This window comes from Balaenoptera physalus (genome assembly GCF_965194825.1).
Source record: "Balaenoptera physalus genome assembly, chromosome: 6".
NCBI lineage: Eukaryota > Metazoa > Chordata > Mammalia > Artiodactyla > Balaenopteridae > Balaenoptera > Balaenoptera physalus.
This window is the reverse complement of record NC_138885.1, coordinates 82,414,345-82,430,241: the sequence shown is the minus strand read 5'-3', so window position 1 is coordinate 82,430,241 and position 15,897 is coordinate 82,414,345. Positions and strand designations below refer to the sequence as shown.

At 40.4% G+C, this 15,897-nt stretch overlaps 1 protein-coding gene across 2 annotated transcripts in view; it reads left to right on the top strand.

The window, feature by feature from the left end:
* LOC309663385 (uncharacterized protein) overlaps positions 1 to 15,897 on the top strand; it is a 349,815-nt gene that overhangs the window by 298,855 nt on the left and 35,063 nt on the right. Inside the window, exon 6 of one of the 2 annotated variants that reach the window (XR_014265221.1) lies at positions 3,554 to 5,021. The gene's annotated coding sequence lies outside the window, so the exon portion shown is untranslated. Of the gene's footprint in view, positions 1 to 3,553; positions 8,608 to 15,897 lie in introns of those variants that run through there. The other variant, XR_014265222.1, reaches the window with a different exon arrangement.

The window sequence follows — 15,897 nt, the reverse complement described above, 5'->3', positions numbered from 1 at the left end:
TATTAATACACATGGGTTTCATTCTAGGTGTTTGGATTGGATGGTGCACATTTCTTAGCCGCATCAAAGCTGCACCCCTCCAGGGAGATTCTAGTCAAGAGCAGGACAGCTCCATCATTGCTACATTGTTGTATTAGTTTGCTTGGCCTGTCTTTTAACAAATTACCACAGACTGAGTGGTTTAAACAACAAAAATCTATTGTCTCCTGGTTCTGGGAACTGGAAGTCTGAGATCAAGGTGTCAGCAGGGCCTTAATTCCTCTGAAGGCACAGGGAAGGATTGTTCCAAGCCTCTCTTCTGGCTTCTGATAGTTCCTTGGCTTATGACAGCATAACTCCAAACTTCATGTGGTATTCTTCTTGTCTGTGTGTGTTCATATACAAATTTCCCCTTTTTATAAGAATGCCAGTCGTATTGGATTACAGGCCCACCCTAATCCAGTATGAGCTCATCTTAACTAATTACATCTGCAGTGACCCTATTTCTAAATAAGGTCGTATTCTGAGATATTGGGGGTTAGGACTTCAACATATTTCAACCCATAACAATTGCTTGTACTTCTTCAACTCGTTTCTGAGCAGCCTTCATATGAAGACACTAGAGCTGTGAGTGACAGAAGGACAGGAATGCTGGCTGCCAGAGCTAGGAAACACATTGCTAAGATTCTGGCCACTTGGTGGCTCCGTGATTGCAGCTACACATTCCTACACCAAACAAATAATTTCTATCTAGAAGCAGCAGCCTTGTTCCAAAACTAATACTGATCATCTTCCTCTTGTACCCTCCTCTAGCGGGCCTCCTTTCCTTCTCCAATATCTTCTAGGTGGTTTTCAACCTACTTCTTCTCCCTTCTTGAAAAGAATAACTAAGAAACAAGAATTAGAAACAACATAAAAAGAAAAGAATGAGAGGAAGAGCAAGAGAGGGTTTAAAAATAACACTGTTAAAGATGGCAAATGTACTGTTTTCTGTGACGTATACAGCTGAGGTTGGAAAGCTTCGAAAAGTCATTTTCTGAGGTTCTAGGTGCTTTGTACCACTCAGACTAGCTAGAGATGTAGGAGGTGACAGATGTAGAAGCAGCAAGGATGGCGCTCGGCAGTGGAAGAGCGTGAGGCCATTGTGCTGCTGCAAACTCTCCATTTCAATGCAGGAGGGGGTCAAAGACAGTTCTTTCAGGTGACTGGGGAGAGGGAATGTTGGAGGAGGTTGGTGAGTTTGTGGAGAAAACTTGCCTAAGGGACACTGCAAATAGGCCCAGGTGCTGTCTTTGTCATGCTTGCTATAGGTCACAGCCACCTACTCTTGGAAAGCTTTCAGTGTAGTCCCTGATGCATAAAGAGCTGTGAACACCTGGCCTATATCAGTTGGATAATTTTACATAACTCCTCAGCCAAGTAAATCGACACCAGATTAGGGGCCGGCACCTAACACAGAAGATAATATCTAAAAGCAAGTAAGAATTAAAGTTAAAATTAAAACTCTTTAATGTATTGGCAATATTTATGCTATTCCTATTTACTTACATTTAACATATTACTAGTAAATCAGTAGCAAATATGGAAAAATATGATGAATAATTTATAGGCCAGAAAGTATATATTTTTTTCCAGAAATTGTCTGAAACAGATGTTTCAAGAGTTTTACCTGTGATGTTCTTCTGGGCCTGCCATCCATCTAGCCGAAAATAAACATTTAGCCCAAGAGCATTTTTTTGTTTGTTTACTTGTCTACAAGTAGTAAAACAATAGGAAACAGAATTTTCACCACAGAGTGTAATCTTATAAAGCTAGATGTTTGGCTTTATAAAAACCCAGCCTACCTTTTGTAGAGTCCCTCTCTCCTATTCCTTGATTTCTGTCCTACATTTACAGCTGGAAAAGCCAGTAGTTTTTGTGGTAATCTTCATTAATATCAAAATAATGGAGAAAAGATTAATTACAGCACAGTTTTAAAAGAAATATATCTGATTTTTCTGTGAAAATAAAATCTGCTTAAAATTGGTACAAATCCTGGTCCACAGTCAGTGTTCAATAAGTGATAGTTGAAATAAATTGTAGAAGGAGGGGGCCTGGAATGCTACTACCAACAAACACACACATACACACACACATACACACACACACAACCTTACCATTTGTGGTTGTTTTCTATTCTTTAGGAGCAAAATACAAGTCAAGATAAGATGTAAACACTGAATAAGGGTGTATCCTTAAGCTTCAGATTAAGGTATATTAATTCTTAGTCACTCTGAAGATAATGAGGTTTGGTCATAAGGTTATTCAGTAAGGTCAGTGTTGTCTGCAAATTACAATTTTGCTGGTAACAAAATATTTTAAGTCTGTGTGGCAACATGGTAAAATGGATCTAGATAACGATGTCTCAGTTATGTTAAGAATAAAGATAGTTGCTCTCCTAGCTAGTAGACACAGTGGATTCTTAGAGAATCACAGTAAAAAATAAGTTATTCTGCTAAAATGTGTTTTCAGCAGTGTTTCAAAGTAATTTGCAAAGTTTGGGGGAACAAAGGAAAGCACCACTTGATGCTCTTCCATGGGGAAGACCTCAGTGCCACAAGTGATGAAACAGTGACTGAATCGATAGCATTCTTCAAGGCAAATGCTTGAATCCAGTAAGCCTTTCTGTCGAAAAGCAGTTATAAGTTACAGTTTAAAATAATATTTGTAATATTGGCTTGCTTGGAATAAGATCAGGTTCCTCAAAACACTTGTAGGCATCTTTGAATAACTTCCATAAACAGAATAACTTCAAGAATAAATATCTGAATCTTTCCTCACTCTCTTGGAATCTTCTCTTCCCCTTCACTAAAGGTCCTCATCTCAGCCTAAAGCAGTGATTTTCAACTAAGGGAGATTTTGTCCCCCAGGAAACCCTTGGCAATGTTTGAAGACGTTACTGGTTGTCACATCTGGGGGGCGGGGGGCGGGAGGAGGGAGGGGCCACTGGCATCTGGGGGGTGAGGCCAGGGCTGCTGCCGAACATCCTACAATGCACAGGACAGCCCCACAGCAAAGAATTATCTGGCCCAAAATATCGATAGTTCTGAGACTGAGAAACACTAGCCTGGAGGTATAAATGAGGCAGGTGTGTGTGTGTGTGTGTGTGTGTGCAGCATTGTCACAAACAAGTAGACTATACACATGCTTGAACTCTAAAAGCCCACTGAAACCCACGTAAACTGGTAGCCTTACAGATCAGCAGTTCCAGTAAAGAAATTCTACTTTCAAGCTAGATGTGAGGCAAGCTCAGAAAGGGTTTTTTTATTCTTTGCTCCACCCCAACTCCTCAAGTAGAAGTTCTAAAGGAAGCATTGTGGTAAACAATCAGAGGGACCGTTGACTTTATTCTAAGGTTTTAGTATTGTGGCTGGGCCTTAGCCTGAGATTCTCCACTACTGGATGGGGCGCCGCCACGAGTTTGTTCCTTCTATCCTGAAAGTTTTAACTGTGTATTTTAACAGTGACTGCCATGTGAGCATTCTTTATGTCATCCTTTTTGGTTACATGTTGGTTTTTTCTTCTCACCCTCCAGGCCCTTGTCCAAGACAACAGGAAAGTTTCAGGTCGCGTGTTTCCTTTCCAGAGAGTTGTTTTGTGGATAGCAATGGAGTCTTTAGCATTCACAAGATTTAGAGGACTTCAGCATAATTTTATCTTCACATACCAACAATCACTTATGGCAAGTACCTTTTCTCTCCTGACAACCATAGAGCACACTTTTGTTTCCCCATCCAGTCCCCTGTCTCACTGGCCACAGCTCTGAAATGGCTGTGTTCTTTACCACAGTCTTCCTGAGACAGGTTGCTGCCTCCTTTTAGGAATGCCCATGGTAAGCCCACCTGAGGAGGGTTTTGACTCAACTAAAACTTCAACCAGCATCAGAGGCTTTCGAAGTATAACTGATAGGTACTAAAAATGTCAGTAATGTTGGTAGATACCACACAAATTTTAAGCAGATAAAGCACCGTTTAGCAAAACTACCTACCAACATCCTTTCAACAGACAAAAAAAGGCAAGAGGAAAAAAAAAAGCAATAACTTATATAATTAATCTGTACAAGATAACACAATTGATATATTTTTTAACAGTAATAATCACAGAACGCTAAAGCTGGATGGGACATTCTGTATTGCTTAGGTGGGCTGCCTGGTGTAACAAGTGCTGACTTCTTTCCTTTTCTCTCTCGTTTTACTTTGGTGATGAAGACACGAAGGCTCAGGGAGGGGAACTGACTTGGCCAAAGTCACACAGGCAGCTGGGCAAAGTCAGAATTGGAAACACAATGTGCACCTTCTTCCACATATATAAAAGGCTGAAAGCACAGAAGACTGTGATATTTATATGCATACTTTTCCAATTTTTTTTCCAGTGTTTCCTTTTTTCCCTGTTATCTTTTAACCCAAATTTCCCAACTCCTTACACAGACTATTTTGGAAATTAGAAGACATAGTTTTAATGCAAATAATGCCTTTTTAAAAGAAGTTGTAAGCACCCACAACATTTTTATGCTTAGTGACTTGATGCCAACTATATATATTCATGGATGGATGGGTATATCTGGATCTATAAATGTCATTTGTATATTCATATACATTCGTACACCAGATATCCAAATCTAGTAGTTTCCCCTCACCTCCAAGGAACACACCACTCCTGACATTTCGATAGCATAGCCTAGCTATACAGTTCCATCATGGGAGTTTGTATTATATATAAGTTTATGGTAAAGTTAAAAATACGGGTCTTGATAGTTTTCTTCCAGTGATATTATCTTTTGCTAGGAAAGATGAAAATATAAGCAATCAGTGCTTTTCTGTGGAAAGGAAGGAGAATTAGGTCTAGATAAGAATAAGCAGCATCTCAGGCTTGACAAACTTTTCTGGAAATTTCTTTTTCCCTGCTCTGCAGAGAACCCCTAGCGTGGGACATGGGTCTGGCTGCTGAAGGAAGTGTCCATGCAAATCTCATTCTCTATTTTCTGTAATCACCACCTGAAATATGTAAGTAAAGCACACAGTCTAATGTATCTTAATGTTCATCCTCATACTTTAAAATAAGCATTATTTCTTGGTGAGTATACTTGAGAAGTTTTCTATTTAAACTGCGTATACATATGATACCAATTTTTAAAAATCTTGTGTGTATTCACATATATAGGAACAAAAATCTATATGTATGTTTACCAAGATGTCGACGATGGTTTTCTTTCAGTGGTATGACTTTTCTTTATACTTAGCTCTATTTTTTACAACGATTATTGATTTCTTTAATGTTCAGAAAATTATTAATTAAGCACAAAATATTACGCAAAACCTTTTCAAATGGCATCCCTTGTCTCTCTGATTCACTGGAGTTTGTAGCTACTTCTATTCATTCAATAAATATTTAATGAATACCTACTATGTGCAAGGTCCTGTGCTAATGGCTGTCAGGTAAATAGTTTTACTATTTTACAAAGCTCAAGCCTGTCAGCTAACAGATATTCATGGAGTGCCTGCTCTGTGTTCACAGCTGCCCAGTAGGAGTTCTGGATACAGTGGTGAACAAGATAGTGTTCTGTCTCCAGGAGCTTATATGCTATAAACACGTAAACAATAAATAACAGTGGTCAAGATGCATGTTATGAAGGACACTTTGAGGTAATGTCACAGGTAGTAGCTGGGAGGCTGAGGCTACTTTAGCTGAGAGTTTGTGGAAGCCCTCGCTGAAGAGGTCACATTTGGATTGAAGACTGAATATTAGATGGAGACACTTTGTGAAGATATGACCTCAAGCAGAAGGAACAGCAAGAGGGAAAGACCCAAGATGAGAACAAGCTTGGTATATTCAGGGAAAACAACAAAAATTGGCAGAGTACAGAGAAGGAAGAGAAGTAAGCAGAAGCCAGTAGGGCAGCCTTCCAGGCCACAGTACAGAATTTAGATTTGATTCTCTGTTGCAAAGAGAGGTCTTTGGTGAGTTCCAAGCAGAGAAGTGATGTTGCCTAGTTTGCATTCCAAAAAGATCCTGCTGGCTTCTGTGTCAACAATGGATTTGGGGGAGGCAAGTGTAGTGGCAGGGTGCTGTTGAGGGCATAGTGAGAAGCTGCCACATAAGGATAATTGTGGAGGAGAGATACTGAAAACTTTCAAATGGGAGAATACTTCTTGGTTGGGGCAAAAAAAAAAAAAATGTGCTCTACCATTGTATAGCTACTCTTCTCTTTTAACTTTTGTCTTTTAGAGTGTGGCTGAGATTACTATCATCTCTCAATATCCTTTCTCCTCTATTTTTGTAATAGAACTCCCTGAGTTCTAGCTAGACACATGGCCATTAGGTCGTCAACTACATTTCCCAGCTTTCCTTGCTACTGGGAGTGACCTCATGACTAAATTTAGACCACTGGGAAATGAAGTAATGTGTGCTCAGTCTAGATTATCTCCTTAAGGACATAGTCACTTGGTAAACTTTCTTCATTCTTCCCTTGGGCTGAAACTCAGTCATGCATCAGCCCAGCTTTGACCCCGGGGCGTGAGAACATCACCCTAGGGCATGGTGGAGCACCAGATGGAAGGACCGACTTCCCTGAATGACCTCATGGGACAGCCCTCCGGCTGGCCCTCAATGCTCCTGTTCAATCTATATCATGTGAGAAAAAGAAAGTTCTTTCTTTTTAGAGCTGTGCTGTATTCTAGGGTCTTTTGGTTAGAACCGCTTATCCCATACCTTAAGTAAATGAGGAGCTTTGGGGAAGCCAAAAGAAGCATTTACAGTAGAGAAACCAGGGCATGGCAGATGTCTTTGGGCCGATCAGTGCCCCTTTGTCTGGAATAGGAAGAAAGCATAGCCAAATGAGAGAAAAACTATTTGGATACTAATCTGCTCCAAAGCCTTAAGGCCGTACCCAAGCCTTGGGAGAGTCCTGACCGCCAGCTAAGATTTAGGGTGAGTAATAAAGGAACATTCCAATCATGAACTCTGTATAACATTAAGTTGTGATAAGCTGATAAAAAAGAAACTGAAAAATAACATAGACTCGTTTTTTGTTTTTTTTTTAATTCCTTTTTTAAATTTTTTATTTATTTATTTATGGCTGTGTTGGGTCTTCGTTTCTGTGCACGGGCTTTCTCTAGTTGCGGCGAGGGGGGGCCACTCTTCATCGCGGTGTGCGGGCCTCTCACTATTGTGGCCTCTCTTGCTGTGGAGCACAGGCTCCAGACGCGCAGGCTCAGTAGTTGTGGCTCACGGGCCCAGTTGCTCCGCGGCATGTGGGATCCTCCCAGACCAGGGCTCCAACCCGTGTCCCCTGCATTGGCAGGCGGTTTCTTAACCACTGCGCCACCAGGGAAGCCCTAGACTCGTTTTCTTTACCAGTTATTTTAAAGAAACTTTACATTTTGAATTAATTACTCCTAGTGAAGAAGTATGTATATACTACACACAAATGGAAAATACACCGAGTTCTATATCAATGGAGCACATTTACACATGAGGCCTTGTTCCTCCATCTGTACTGGGTGGCTACAGCTAACTCTTCTCATCTGGTTACAGTGTGCCTTAATTTGGAACCTTACTAATTTTTTTAAAAAGCCCATCTCAAGGTTATGAAGGTTTACACACACACAAAACAAAATGAATTAAGTAATACTAATATTATGTTAGGTAAGAAAATAATCTTCAATATGGAAGAAACACAAGCTCCCTTAGAAAGGTTTTTTTTTTTTTTTTGAGGATTAAAAAAGAGAATGTATGTAAAGCAACCAGCAAAAAATATTGTTGTTGTTGTTAGTTTCTCCCTTTCCTATACTCACTCAATTATTTGTCTTTCAAATTCCAAAATACTCTGAAATCTGCCATGAATCCCTGTAAGAATGACTAAATGATCATTCTCAGTAAGCTGGTAATTTGGCTTTTCTACATCACTCAATATAGGATGGAAGTGAAAGGTGGGAGGGAAGGGACACTAATATTTATGGAGCATCTACCATGTGTACACTTTAGGTTGGTTATTTCCTCTGATGTTAATAATTCAATGTGGTGATACCATCATTCTTTTTTTTTAATTATTGCAGTAGTTAATTTACAATATTGTGTTAGTTTCAGGTGTCCAGCAAAGTGATTCATTTATATTTTTTTCACATTATATTCCATTAAAGGTTATTACAAGGTTATAGTTCCCTGTGCTATACAGTAAATCTTTGTTGCTTATCTATTTTATGTATAGTAGTTTGTATCTGTTAATCCCATACTTTTTAAAAATTTTTAAAAAATTTTATTGGAGTATAGTTGATTTACAATGTTGTGTAGTTTCAGATGTACAGCAAAGTGAATCAGCTATACATATACATATATCCACTCTTTTTTTAGATTCTTTTCCCATATAGGTCATTACAGAGTACTGAGTAGAGTTCCCAGTGCTATACAGTAGGTCCTTATTAGTTATCTATTTTATATATAGTAGTGTGTTTATGTCAACCCCAATCTCCCAATTTATCCCTCCCCCCCCAACACCCCCCCTTACTCCCTGGTGACCATAAGTTTGTTTTCTACATCTGTAACTTTGTTTCTGTTTCATATATAGGTTCATTTGTACCCTTTTTTTAGATTCCACATATAAGTGATATCATATCCCATACTCTTAATTTGCCCCTCACTCCCTCCCTCCCTCCCTCTCCCCTTTGGTAACCATAAGTTTGTTCTCTATGTCTGTGAGTCTGTTTCTGTTTTGTTATACATTCATTTGTATTATTTTTTTAGATTCCATGTATGTGATGTCATATAGTGTTTATCTTTCTCTGTCTGACTTACTTCACTAAGTATAATATCCTCTAGGTCAATCCATGTTGCTGCAAATGGCAATATTTCATTCTTTTTTATGGCTGAGTAATATTCCATTGTGTGTGTGTGTGTGTGTGTGTGTGTGTGTGTGTGTGTGTGTGTATACACACACACTTACACATACTTGGGTTGTTTCCATGCCTTGGCTATTGTAAATAGTGCTGCTATAAATATTGGTGTGCCTTTATCTTTTCAAATTAGAGTTTTTGTTTTTTCCAGATATGTACCCAGGAGTGGGATCGCTGGTCCTGCGGCAGCTCTATTTTAGTTTTTTAAGGAACCTCCATACTGTTCTCCATAGTGGCTGCACTAATTTACATTCCCACCAACAGTGCAGGAGGGTTCCCTTTTCTCCACACCCTCTCCAGCATTTATTGTTTATAGATTTTTTTGATGATGGTCATTCTGACCGGTGTGAGGTGTCATTTTGATCTGCATTGTAGTTTTGATCTGCATTTCTCTAATACTTAGTGATGTTGAGCATCTTTCCGTGTGCCTGTTGGCCATCTGTAAGTCTTCTTTGGAAAAATGTCTATTTAGGTCTTCTGCCCACTGTTTGTTTGGGTTGTTTGTATTTTCAATATTGAGCTGTATAAGCTGTTTGTATATTTTGGATACTAACTTCTTGTTGGTCGCATCATTTGCAAATATTTTCTCCCATTCCATAGGTTCTTTTCATTTTGTTGATAGTTTCCTTTGCTGTGCAAAAGCTTTTGAGTTTGATTAGGTCCCATTTGCTTATTTTTGCTTTTATTTCTTTTGCCTTGGGAAACTGATCTAAGAAAATATTGCTACGATTTATGTTGGAGAATGTTAAACATCATTCCTATTTTAACAATAAAGAAACCACATTGACAGAGGTTAAATTCCTTACTTAGTCACATAACTAATAAGTGGTTGTTAACGGTTGAGCTACAGTTCAAACTCAGAGCTGTGTGACTCCAAAGCTTCCCTTTCTGGCTGTACCTCTGGAGTGGTCTAAGCCTCATGGTACACAGGATGCAAGGTTGTATGTGACAGTCCCAAACACAGTAGTGGACCCCAAAACCACTTCCTACTCTCAATTTTCTTTTTTAATCCCAGGCAGAACTAATCATTTCCTCCTCTGTATTCCCATTTAACATCTTGTATACGCATCCATATGTAGAGTAACTATTGGTTTACAGACCTACTCATGGTTGCCTTCACTAGACTGACAGCTTTTCATCAAACATTTAGGCAAACATTTTGGCATCTGTGTACTCTTCGTGTCTAGTATAATACCTGCAGGTAGCAGACACCTAATGAATGTTTATTGAATCATCCACAGATTCCCGAACAGCAATAACGTAGCATCATCCAGTTGCCCATGACCATCGCCAGGACTGTCTCTGAGTTATCTTCAGTCTAGGCCCCCAAGCTTTGTGAGGTTTCCATGAGCAGCAGGTATCACACGTGTGTGAAGACATGTGAAGCACTGCCTGTCAAAACTGTCACACATTGACTAATATAAACAAAAACCTTTTGAAGTTGTGCTTTATGGTAACTGCGGAAACCTTTCTTAGTAAATGAGAAAACAGCTTTTTCACTCTGCCTTGGTTTGATGCATTAAAATGTTCTGAAGGGCAGCAAATGTGCACACATACACACACACACACCTACACACACAGTGAGAGCTAGCATTATCCCTACAGGATCAGGGACCTCCTGAACTGTAATCTCACCACATGGGGGCTGAATCACAATAGTAAACATAAGAGGAGCTTTCACAACAAATTCTTTAAACATATTCGTAGCTGTCAGCAACGATATTAGATTTAATTAGGCAACCCTGATTTGTGCCGCATACAATCTTTAATTAGATTCTTTGTTGTACACATTTTGTCACCACTGAGGAAAGGTCATTAAGAGGCACACTCTCCTATAGGTAATCGCACCCTGGACCCTATAAGCATGACAGTAACTGGCAAAGAAAATACACAGCTTCTTCCCTTGCATGGTAATACAAAGGGAACAAATAGTGCCTGAATCTTACTCATTTCCATTTTTTGTCAAAATGTTCTTTGTACAATCTTGCTGAGTCCATAAGAGCATGCAACAGAATTATCACTATCAGTTTGACAACACTAGGCAGAAAGGTAAAAAGCAAGCATCATTTCTGTAGAGCTCTGTGCTGTGATTGTTGTTTTACAATCCAGACTGTTGTTCAATGTGGGGATAGTGTCAAGAACTATGGAAAAGTCTGATATTGTACTCTACTTGCAAGCTGACAGGTTAGCCTGCCATAGTTTCATGTATTCTGCTAGAAGAAATAAGAAAATAAGAAGAAATCAGAGACAAAGGACAGCTTATTATTCACAGCAATAGTAGGTGAACCAACTGTGCTGGCCTGGGGTTGCCATTAGGAGAAAAGTTAAAGCATCTTACCTGGGAGTGGTCAGAGAAGAATCCTAAATTTTCTAATTAGGATTATATAACTTCCTACCCCTTTCATCCTAATCATTACCCAGGAAGCAGCTGAGAGAAACTGATCCCCTTCTGGGGAGAGTTGCATTCAATGATCTAATTGTCTGAGTAAGGTGTGTGGACCAGGAGGAGGTGAGAGAGGTAGAGTTGGAAACATTGTTGGGTCAATTGTCGAGGACGCCATTCCAAAGCTCAACAATACCAGGTGCCCATGGATGTCAGGAGGCATGGAAGGTCCATCAGATAGCTTGACTATCAGTCCATTGTTGAGTAGCTTGTGATAAAAAGCACACCATTGTCAGACTGTAAATGTCCAGACAGCCAAAAACTTGACCTGGATTAGTTTCAAGGACCACAATAGTGTTGCCAGAGTTGGCAGATCAGACTGGAACAGAAATAGCATAACCTGAAAAAGTATCAACAGCCCTGAGACCCCATGGATAGCCCTGGGAAGGGACCAAAGGTCAAACGTAGTTCTTCTGCCAGGAGTCGGTAGGGTTGATGGCCCACATGATGTGTCCTTCCTTGTGCAAGACAGATGGGTCAACTTTTGGCAGGTGTTCCAAGTCTGGCATGCAGCAATAATCTCTGTGCCGGAAACTAGAGGCCTTTACTTTGTGCCCAGCCTACGATGCTTCCATAGTAAGTGTTTCCATGTCTGGTACAGTGATGGATCCAGGCAAGGATGGTAAGAATCTGGACAGTAACAGCTTAATCAGCAGCTTGAGTCAAGTCAGTCTCACCAGAGAACAGACTCTTAGCATGGGCTTGATCCAGACAGTTCTGTCGGCAGCCCCAATTTATTCCCACAGATTGCAGCCCCAAAGAGGGTGTCTCCAACCTGCCATTCTTTAGTTTCTAAGAGGCAGATCAAATAGCTAGACCACTGGCAACAGCCCAAGAGTCGGTAAAAAATATAACAAGGTTCTTCAAGGATAGTATTATCTAGAACTATGAGGACAGCCTTGAGTTCTGCCCACTGAGTGGAGCAACTTCATTCTCTTTTGGTTTTTGCATCACAGCACTGAAGTTGAACAGCCATAACAGCCCAGTGAATACCACCAGGTTTCAGATAAATGGAGTAAGTAGACCCAGGCATTTAGGGAAACTGCTGTGAATTGACAGCCCTGTAAGGGCCAGTGAGTTTGCTTCAGTTGACATAATGGGGCATAGAGTTTCCCCCAAAGGAATAGGTACCACTTTTACATGTAAAGCCTAGATGTTGCTGAGGCCAAGCTGGCTGTGTTTTTGAATATGCCATTTTCATTTGACAAGTGAAGTTTGTTGGGACTGTCCCCCTTTGTTAGTCATTGAATCTGAGTTGACTCACCCAAAAATAGAAATATCATATCAGAGAGTCACAAGGTTTCCATGGGTTAGACATTCAGTTTTGATAAGAGCACAGTAGCAAGCTAATAGCTACTTTTCAAAAAGAATGTTTCTGGTAGTTGCATCAGGGAAGTAATGAATCCAAAACCCCAAGGGAGCATCCCTGGGTGGAGACAGCCTCCTTTTGCTAGAGGCACCAATCAAAAAATCATCAGTCACAGAGGACAGGGGAATATTGACCTCCATCTCTAACTGTTTCTCCATAATGTGGCTGAGGTCAGAAGGGTAGGAGGACATCATTTCCTCATTCTCATTCATCGGTGTTGTAAACCCAATCCAGAGTAGTAAGAGCCTGGATGCTAGTCAATGCCACATCTGTGGTCTCCCACAGGAGCTTTTCTGTCTCAGAAAAATCTCTCCATGAAGGCCAATGCTTGCTTATAGAAGCCAGGACCCACTGCAAAAGAAGTTGAGACCTTTTACTGTCATCTCCAAATGGATCTGAAGTTAGCATTGTAGATTGCAGGAGGATTTGAACTATGAGAAAGCCCAGCTGTTGTCATTCTTCCTTGATAAGCATTACACACCCCATTCCCTCCACTCCCAGGCAAATCAGCCAAAGCTCTATTGATTTGTCTGGTTTTTGCCTACAACCATAGCAATTTTCCTTCCTTTCATGCTCAGTGTGGATTTGGGTCTTTGTAACTTGTCTGAATGGAAGTGGAACCTTCTGCCCACCCGAGATGAATCTTAGTACCTACTAGCTGTTACAATGGGGCAGATTTGAGGTTGACCCCTGGGTCGATGAGGAAGTTCCCCCACCTGGAGGAGAGTTAGCAACAAGCAGGGCCCTGGTCAGGCACCTGTCTCTGAAACTCCTTCCTGACAACTCAGCCTGCAACCACCTTCCCAATTCCTTCTCTTTAACAGGCAATAAAGTAAAAAACAAACAGACAAACAAAAGCATTTATCTTCCAGTTGGCCATAACATTTGGTCAACTCCCTACTGATTCCCTTGAACTTTCCTCAAATCCTGTTAATTGGCCTGGGAGGCACTCATGCTTTCTCGTTCAGAAAGCCATGTCTTTGTCAGCATCCCACCATCATTGTCCAAACTGCCAAGAACTGTGAAGGGTCTGACATTTACCCTACTTGCAAACTAAAAAGTTAGCCTGCCATAGTGTCATGGATGCTAATAGAAAGCCTGCGATTCCTAGGCCAGAGATGCGGTTTATTACAGCACTAACCACAACCTGAGCATCAGCATTTTTATATCCGTTCCTAATTCCCACGGAATGCAAATAGGATCAGGTAACATCCGCCCATGCAGTAGGTTGTGTTACAGAAGGACCCCAAGCTCAGGGAACCGGCATCTTTATATAATGGCCCATAAGTATGCCGGCCCTTTGTTCCAGAGAGAGACACTACCTCTCACTTCCAAGGCGCTTCGCTATACAAACATCCTTTTAAAGGAACAAAGGGCAAGTCAGTGCTTTGACTCACAGGTGTGCAGAAATATGAGAAACCCTCAGAGAATTGCCTCCATTAGCAAAAAGCAATAACTAGCAACAACAGTATGGGAGTGGCACTCAAACACCCGTGACTAGGAATTGACTCCACAGCTCATGTCATTCTGTGGATGATATACCTGGAAGTACTGGGAGCTTATGATTACACAGATAAATTTTCAACCTTCTGCAAGAGGTTAAAATAAAAATCCTCACAAGAAGAGGAAGAATCTGAGAATTTCAGGCATCGAAGTGACAGTAGAAGTCAAGGCATTTTTTTTTATACTCGATTAAATTCAAGAGCTATTGAAAATTGTTGAAGCAGTATGATGGGTATCTGGGGGTTCTTTTTACTGTTCACTCTATTTCTATGCGTCTAAAATTTTTTGTAATAATTTAAAAAATTTTTTAATTAAACAGTGTGAAAATAACGAAATTCTCCGTTGAAGAGAAAGTGCTTAGGATAAAAACTTCTAATGATTGAAGTTAGTATAGAATGTTTCTCCCCCAGAAAACCTGTGGTAGGAAGAAGAAAAATATTCAAGTATTTCATCTATAGATATTACTGAAATTGACATTTAGTTTTAGAAATACTTGATATATTTTGAATACGGGGACAAAGACCTGGGATGAAAGAAAGTTGAACAACTGAATTTTACTAGATGATTAACTGCTGAGGATCTAACATATAACCCAAACATCACTAAGATTCCAGTGTTCACTGAGCAGAACAAAAAGGAGGGACTTGCAAATGTTTACAGCAGAGGCTGCTTCTGTATAGCAAATGGAATCAAAACAAACGGTAAGGGGAGTCTAGTCATTCATTCTTGCATTGAGTATCAACCAAGTGTCAGCACTGGGCCAGGTGAGTGTATCTAAAAAGAGAACAGGTTTAAAGATTTTTTTTTTAAGAGGGGTAATAAACTCATGATCTTCAGTATTTTTCTAAAAATTGTATTAACCTTATATTGTGATAATTCTTGTATTATTTAGGATTTGAACATATTTGGGGAAAGGAAATAGAGAATGAAATCTGAAAGGGGACAGGTACAGGTGATACAGATCTGAACTGACGAAGATAAAATGCAAAGATACCTCATCAAGCTTGGAAAATGAATAGAAAAGTATGCAGTAACTCTCTGCACGGGCCACAAGATGACAGTGAGTGAGTCTTGGGCAAATTAACCTAAACTGTGATTATAAGATGATCATCTCTGAATTATTTGAGTCATTAGAAACCCTGGCAATAGAATCCGTTATTGTCTTGTTCCTCTGGCCCCTGTTTTGTAGCTGCCTCAACCCCACATCCCAAGAAAGGCAGAGAAGGGTCAGTAGGCTCTAAATTCAGAATTAATAGGAAGATTAAAATCCCTTAGGAAGATGATTGCTGAGAAAGGATATTATCAAAATATGTAAAACCTTGGTGAAGCCCAGGAGTGCTGTATAATACTGTACAGTTGCACCCAGCAGGGGCACCAGGCAAGGGCATGGTGAGGGGGAGGGAGTCGGGAGGGGACCAAGCTGGGAGCGAAACCTAGCCGTGCTCTGCTCACGGAGCCGTGCACCTGGCACAAGGCTGCATCCGCCTGAAAGAGGGCGCACCCTTTCCTCAACTGAGTGCCCGGAGGGGGTGCTTTTTTCTTATGTGCATAAAGCTCTGTCTGTGCTAGCTACGGCTCTAGTGTGAGAACATCCTCAAATCCTGGAGTGTTTCAGGGCATCCACTGAAATTCTATGAAAGTAGTTTAAAGATAAATAAAAGATGGCATTACTTTAT